We start from the raw sequence: 8,153 nt of genomic DNA, 5'->3' as shown, positions 1-8,153 counted from the left end.
AAAGAAAAAGTGTTGCCTCGTGTTTATCTAGATTATAAAAATATGGTGGCACATGATTTTATTGTTAAGAATAGGGAAGGAGAGCTTAAATATCAATTGTTCATTAATAAACATCATCGTGAGGCTATTACCCTGCCTATTCCTTCTTTGTTTGATTTATCTTCAGGCATGTACCTTATTCCGTTGAAGGCTATTCACGCCTACTGGAACCTTGCACCAGCCGTAGAGCCAGAGCCGGAACCACAAATTGATCCTTCACGACAGTCTAATTACCAGTGGGATCCGGAGATGATTGTCAGCCAGTGGCAATCGGAGTCTTTCTTTTTTTTTCTCAGTACGACCCCAACTATTATTATGGATATCCGCCAGGCCAGCCGTAGCCATAGACCAACTTAGGCCAAAAGCCTAAGCTTGGGGGGGTACGTATTTCCCACCGACATTATATTTATACTCACACACTCATTGCTAGACGTCGGTGCTCATACTTTTTCATTGTATTATCCATGCTAGTTTATTTTCCTTTTTATGCTTTCTTCTTGTGTGTTTAATCTCTTCCTAATAATAAAGCACGGATTGAGTCTTCGGATTCACCGTCGCGCCTTTTTGCAAAATAGTCCCTCATCTTTTATGAAATCAACCCGCACTCCGTATTCATTAATCGATTAAGTGAAAAAGAAAACGATTGGATGGACCTTCTCTCTCTCCCGCACGAGATCGCCATACCCCCGTGCTAGGGTTCCGTCCGCCGCCGCGCCTCACCCTCCGCTCCCAACAACGCTCCCTACTCTCCCGTCCCCTTGCAGTTGTCGTCGTAATCTCCCGTCGCCGGTCAATAGCCCTGAAGAAGCCCCGGCCTCCGGCTCCGTGGAGCACGCCGCTCGCCGGCAGCCGCGATTGAACGCCGGTGGACGCCATAATTGTGCGAGACCCTGCCGCGGCAACTCAACTCGCCACCGCTGCACCAGTCAATTTACCTTGTCGCCACTGCGCCTCCCCAAGCATCTTCGCAATGTGCGCAAGGATACCGCTGACTCTCCGTGGCACCTCTGTCTCCACTTCCCCGTGGCGCTGCTCGCCGGCTCCACAACCATGTCCTCTCCAATCCAGTGTGGCTCACGAACTGCTGCAGAGATGATGCTTGCCGGATCCCATGCAGGCCCTCCTTGCGGACAACCTCCAGCCCACACCAGTTCCCCTGTTCTGGCTGTGCCACCTCCCATGGCTGAGCAGAGCAAGGAGATCAAGAGAGAAAATACTCAATTGATTTTACAGGGCATGGAGATTGTTTTTGATCTTTTTGGTTGTTCGCGGATTCAAGGATAATGGCTCCCACACCTTTCCCCAATGTCTGGGCAAAGCCCAGTCTGTTTCAAAAAAAAATTGCAGCTTGACCGGGCTGAAGGAAGGAGATGCTATGCAAACCGAGAATGAGCATGACAAGCAAAGCGACGAATCAATTGTGCTGCCGGATGTTGGCTGGGTGATTGATCAATATAGATGGAAGCTTCTTGAGGAAAGCCAAACAAGGGGCTGGGACTTGATATTTACAGTTTCGGGTGCAGCAGTGTTGCTAGCATCTTTTTTCTTGCATCTATATACTGATGATGCTTTATTTGGTGTTGTTTCCCGTGGCACTACATTATGGCTTTCTTGACAATGATTTTTGCTGATGTGATAGTTTATTTTTATTTTTTCACTTTCAGTGTAAGGTAAGTGCAAGTAAAACTTCAGTTTCACATTGGCTAAATCAGTCAATGTTGTTTATGCTCCGGCGGCAGTAGAGGAATAGAGCTGGCAAGGAAGGGATCTGTTGGTGGAATTAACAGGGAAAGTAATTCATGAAGTGCCTGGTTGGACCAAGAGGTAATTCACTGTTTTCCGTGTACCATGCAGACCTCCCTGTTTTCCGTGTACCATGCAGTAGTTGATGCAGACTATTTTTGCGCCCAAATACCAACATGGATTAGGCGTTAGTAGTTTCTGAATTGTAGTGTAGAAAACATTGTGTAGCTTATTGCGGTAGCATTTTTTATGGACCAATTTTGTGTTTGAGGCCGAGGTTGGGGGCGCAACTCCTGACGGGGCACCATGCCCTACGAAGGTACAAGTGGCTCACGAGTTCATGGCATGGTTGGCGCTGGAATGACAAAGAAGATTAATGGGGTTGATTGTGAGCATGCTACAACTGAATGGCAAGTAGATAGTCCTATGATTTCTGATGGATTGGAGATGGGAGGGTGTGGTCACTGGTTTCTGTATTTTTTTGTTCGAGCAAGGACAGCGGAAGGATCTGTTGTCCAATAGGAAAACCTAAGCGACGATACTGAATCATGAGATAGGACACACGAGCTTGCAATGGTTGTATTTGAGTGCCTGGCCACGGTGGAATTTAGTACGGGCTCTCCTCTACGCCCTAGAGTATTCTTTCTATTTATTTAATTGAATATGAGAATCCACCCAGGGAACCAACATCCATCTTCTGATCTTTGTCTTGCCTTGAGTGCAATTTCAGCTTGTCCGGTAGTGCTCATGACAAATATCTACAATGAAGAACGAAATACTTGGAGATAGGCTACCAATTCGGTAAGAATAATAGAATATAGATGTCATGGATCTGCTTTTAACTATTACTGTGCTTAGATTTGATCACCCGTTTTTGGGCTGTACTGCAGCCTAAATGTGCTCCTGCTTGCTGTTGCTAAACATTTATATTTCCTGATAGATTATGATCCCCCTCCCCCCTTTACTCAGTTTGGGCCTGCTTGAGCGGATGCATACTAAATTGTAAAAGAAGAGAAACTGAATAACTGAATATGATGGCAGGTGTTCAACTCAGGTTTAGACATTGGGGCACGTGATGTGTCAATCAAACATACTATAGCCCTCATATAACGGATGATGCTGTTTGCAAATTAAGAATTGAATGATGCAAAGAGATTCATGATGTAGAAGAACTTACAAGGTAGTCTTCCAACCCCTTTCATTGGAATTTGATGAAATTCCCAACCACATAGGTCACACACAATTTAAGCCTCCATGGTATTAAAAATGCCATGTCTGTCGGTCCTCTGTTTAGAGGTGTTTTGGTCACATATTCTTATGTAATTACGGTATGACAAAAATAGCACTTAGGTCCTTATCAAACGTATTTCTCCTTTGTTTTGGTCTTCTCTTAATTTGTTTGTTTGCTTCAGGATGCCCCTATATAATCGGCTCCACATTGGCTTGAAGAGATGCAAATGTTTCAACTTCGCCGGAGGTTCTATGTTGGAAGTTGTGTGTGTGGGTGGTTCAAGGTTCTTTCTCATATCCTATTTTTCTCTCTGCAATTTTTGTGTAATGTATGATTTCTGCCTTATAAAAGTTGTATGGTAATGAGCGAGCCTAACCTGAAAATTATTAGACTGACGAGTGCTTTAGTTTGTTAGATGGACATGTTGTAGTCGTAGGAGACACATGCCTTCTATGTTCATGTCATTGTTTTTTTTTAATTTACAATTTACATAGTTTACATTCCATAGTATCCTCCGGTGCCATTGCGAAATGCCTATATGGTTATAAATCCTCTATGATTACAGAGTGCTAACTACCTTTCAGACGTGGAAGCTTAGGAAAAAGCATGTAAACTGAAGCCTGAAAAAATATAATATGAAAAACGCCTTGATTTTAAGTAGCAATAGAGAGAGCATGTTGTATATAATTGAAAACAACTAAAGGAATAGAATGACCAGAGCATTTTTGTGTAGGCGTATAACGAGTTGTCCTTTCTGGTGTTGTTTGTTGTCAAAATTTAAAGTACAGTTGCTTCTAATTCTCCCATGTGCTAAAAGATCCAGATACCAAATAAGCAAGTGAATAATTCTGCTGCAGATCCAGAGGTTAGCTATTCCTTGCAGCTTATATCATGGAACGGGACACCACTGAGGGTTTTCTAAGTCATTGCCAGAGTCTCATAATACCGTATCCTCTTGGGGTCGTCCTATACTGGGTCCACACTATTGTCGCCTATGTCGTCCCGGTAAATATATAGACAAAGGAGGTACATGGTTTGCTTCTTTCAATACAATAAGCAAGTTATATGAACAAATTGCATTGACATGTACTCCCTCCGCTCCTAAATACTATACATGAAAGTTGCACTTGGATTCCATATCTTGCATTAATTCTTCAAACAAAAAATCTGCAGTGTGTGCAGTGGACGAGGATCATCCAGCACGCTGCTGGCCATTTGATCCTGTGACGTGCTAGCTGGAACCTCCTTGACAAGCTGCTTGCTGGATGAGAGGGCGACTTAGGACATGATCAAGTTTGCCCATTTCGTTTGGTTGCAATTTTATCATACTAGCAAATTTGTTTGAGTTGAAACTGAATGGAATTCATGAGAAAACTGCAGGATGTTGAGTGTGAGGCGACCGAAGAGACCAAATTGTTGAGGCGACACGGGTCAAAGCGGAGGAGCAGGGCAGCTCAAGTTCATAACCGGTCAGAGAGGATGAGATCAGAATCAGATGCTACCCGTGTCGTAATGTTACAATTGAGCAAGGGGGCTTGTTCTTGGATTGTTTCTTTCTTTGGTAGGACAAGGTAGTTCTCTAGATTATAAGCATAATAATTACTTGCAAGTTGTCAAGAATTATTTGTTTTGCAACTATAAGATGATCAGACCGACTCAAGGGTATAACTTGTAATATGACAGTTCTTGAATTAGTTGTTTCATGCCATTTGAAATGTTTTACATAACACATTGGACAGTATAGTTAAATGGTTGGTTTCATTCGTTACCTTATCATAAAATTTAAATTCCATCTTTCATATGAAGCTTGCTCGGTTCACCTAAGCAAGAAGTTTGTTATTTTCTCATAGATGAAACATCTTGATTTATTATCAACATGTTGTTTGATGCATATAAGGATCTTATGTTTGACAAGATTGATGTTTGCATCTTTGTTTTGACGCACAAACACTTATACTATATATGGTGATAATAACATTACTTTCACAATGTCACTAGAGATGTACGTAGTTGGCATGTGGAGCAGATTCTGCAATTTTTTTCCCGTTGCAACGCACGGGCATATGTACTAGTTAACCTTAAGAAAAACCAAAAAAAATAGTTGTAGCTTTTAGTTAGTTAAATTTCCATGCTTGTAGTAGTAATTAAAAAGAAAACCCCAAAAAATTTCCTGTTCTTCTTTTGCTTGTTGGCTGTTCTTCTTTTGCTTGTTGGGAGCTTTCCCGTATAAATAGTTTTATTTCTTTTCTTTCCTTTGGGGGTCGATAGGAGAAGACCATAATTAAATTGTTGAAGTAGCTCTTATATGCATTATTGTTTATCTGACAAAAGAGCCCATATTGCTTTGTCTTCTTCTGTTTATTGAATGCTTGCAGATTCCAGCTTAGTCCAATGCGCGTGCACTATTCTTATTATTCACATCGTTCGGTCGTGCAAGTGAAAGGCAATTATGATGATATATGATGGACTGACTGAGATGAGAAAAGCTGGTATGAACTCGACCTCTTTTGTTTTTGTAAATATGATTAGTTCATCGTTCCTGATTCAGCCTATTATGAATAAACATGTTTGCAATGACAATTAGAGATCATAGTTTCTTGTGCCATGCTTGATTAGCTATGAGTTATAATGGTTTACGAAAAGCTGGTATGAACTCGACCTCTTTTGTTTTTGTAAATATGATTAGTTCATCGTTCCTGATTCAGCCTATTATGAATAAACATGTTTGCAATGACAATTAGAGATCATAGTTTCTTGTGTCATGCTTGATTAGCTATGAGTTATAATGGTTTACCTTGCGTGCCAACATGCTATTGAGATAGTTATGATGTGGTATGATAGGATGGTATCCTCCTCTGAATGATTTAAGTGACTTGACTTGGCGCATGTTCACGCATGTAGTTGAAACAAAATCAACATAGCCTTCACGATATTTATGTTCATGGTGGATTATATCCTACTCATGCTTGCATTCAATGTTGATTAATTTTAATGCATGTTGATGACTGTTGTCGCTCTCTAGCTGGTCGCTTCCCAGTCTTTTGCTAGCCTTCACCTGTACTAAGCGGGAATACTGCTTGTGCATCCAATCCCTTAAACCCCAAAGTTATTCCACATGAGTCCACTATACCTACCTATATACGGTATCTACCTGCCGTTCCAAGTAAATTTGTATCTGCCAAACTCTAAACCTTTAAATAAATATCCTGTTTTGTATGATCGAATAGCTCATGTATCAACTAGGGTTGTCTGTATCTTCCATGTTAGGAGGGTTATTCTCAAGAGGAGTGGACTCCGCTCCTCACTCATGAGATAAATGGCTGGTCACCGGGATGCCCAGTCCCATGCTTTATGCAAACTAAATCAAAATAATTGCAAACAAAACTCTCCTTGGGACTCTTGTTAGTTGGAGGCACTCATTGTTTCGAGCAAGCCATGGATTGATGCTTGTTGGTGGAAGGGGGAGTATAAACTTTACCATTCTGTTTGGGAACCGCCTAAAATGTGTGTAGCATGGAAGATATCGCCATCTCTTAGTTGTTATGTTGACAATGAAAGTATACCGTTCAAAATATTATTCACCTCTGTTTCAAAACCGAGCTCTGGCACCTCTACAGATCCCTGCTTCCCTCTGTGAAGGGCCTATCTATTTACTTTTATGCTGAGTCATCATCCTATTATTAAAAAGCACCAGTTGAAGAGCACCGCTGTCATTTGCATTCATTACTGTTAGTTTACATTGAGTATGACTTGACTGGATCTCTTTTACCATGAATTGCAATGTCTAGTCAGTCCTTGGTCTTTAAAGGTCCTCTGCATTTATGTTTTGCGGTCTCAGAAAGGGCTAGCAAGATACCACCTTGTTATATCATATTATGATTGTTTTGAGAAAGTGTTGTCATCCGAGATTTATTATTATGGCTCGCTAGTTGATTATGCTATTGATATGAGTAAACTTGAGACCTATGTGTTATTGTGAATGTGGTTAATTATAATCTTTGCTGAAAACTTGAATGCTGGCTTTACATATTTACAACGACAAGAGCAAACAGAGTTTGTAAAAGTTTTTCTTTATCACTTTCAGTTTATCAACTAAATTGCTTGAGGACAAGCAAAGGTTTAAGCTTGGGGGAGTTGATACGTCTCCGTCGTATCTACTTTTACAAACACTTTTGCCTTTGTTTTAGACTATAACTTGCATGATTTGAATGGAACTAACCCGGACTGACGCTGTTTTCAGCAGAATTACCATGGTGTTATTTATGTGCAGAAACAAACGTTCTCGGAATGACCTGAAACTTCACAGAGCAACTTTTCAGAAAATATGAAAAATACCTGCAAAAGATGAAGGCCAGGGGCCCACCACCTGTCCATGAGGGTGGGGGCGTGCCTGCCCCTCTAGGGCACGCCCCCCTACCTCGTGGGCCCCCTGTTGCCTCTCCGACTCCAACTCCAACTCATATTGTGTTTCGGGGAGAAAAAAATCAGAGAGAAGAAATCATCGCGTTCTACGATACGGAGCCGCCGCCAAGCCCTAAAACCTCTCGGGAGGGCTGATCTGGAGTCCGGTCGGGGCTCCGGAGAGGGGAATCCGTCACCATCGTCATCATCAACCATCCTCCATCACCAATTTCATGATGCTCACCGTCGTGCATGAGTAATTCCATCGTAGGCTTGCTGGACGGTGATGGGTTGGATGGGATCTATTATGTAATCGAGTTAGTTAGGGTTTGATCCCTAGTGTCCACTATGTTCTGAGATTGATGTTGCTATGACTTTGCTATGCTTAATGCTTGTCACTAGGGCCTGAGTGCCATGATTTCAGATCTGAACCTATTATGTTTTCATTAATATATGAGTGTTCTTGATCATATCTTGCAAGTCTATAGTCACCTATTATGTGTTATGATCCGTTAACCCCGAAGTGACAATAATCAGGATACTTACCGGTGATGACCGTAGTTTGAGGAGTTCATGTATTTACTATGTGTTAATGCTTTGTTCCGGTTCTCTATTAAAAGGAGGCCTTAATATCCCTTAGTTTCTGTAAGGACCCCGCTGCCACGGGAGGGTAGGACAAAAGATGTTATGCAAGTTCTTTTCCATAAGCACGTATGACTATATTCGGAATACATGCCTA

The 8,153-nt window shown here is 41.6% G+C and overlaps 1 long non-coding RNA gene across 1 annotated transcript; it reads left to right on the top strand.

The window, feature by feature from the left end:
• The first annotated feature begins 641 nt into the window (after positions 1-641).
• Positions 642-7,878, top strand: LOC125531957 (uncharacterized). The gene is made up of 6 exons (XR_007293642.2): positions 642-1,863; positions 2,513-2,583; positions 2,824-2,962; positions 3,195-3,296; positions 3,871-4,039; positions 4,187-7,878. It is a non-coding gene; the product is annotated as an uncharacterized LOC125531957 (long non-coding RNA).
• Positions 7,879-8,153: the final 275 nt, after the last annotated feature.

This window comes from Triticum urartu, chromosome 3A (assembly GCF_056163025.1).
Source record: "Triticum urartu cultivar PI428250 chromosome 3A, HENAU_Tu73, whole genome shotgun sequence".
Classification (NCBI taxonomy): Eukaryota; Viridiplantae; Streptophyta; class Magnoliopsida; order Poales; family Poaceae; genus Triticum; species Triticum urartu.
This window is presented reverse-complemented; position numbering and strand designations above follow the sequence as displayed.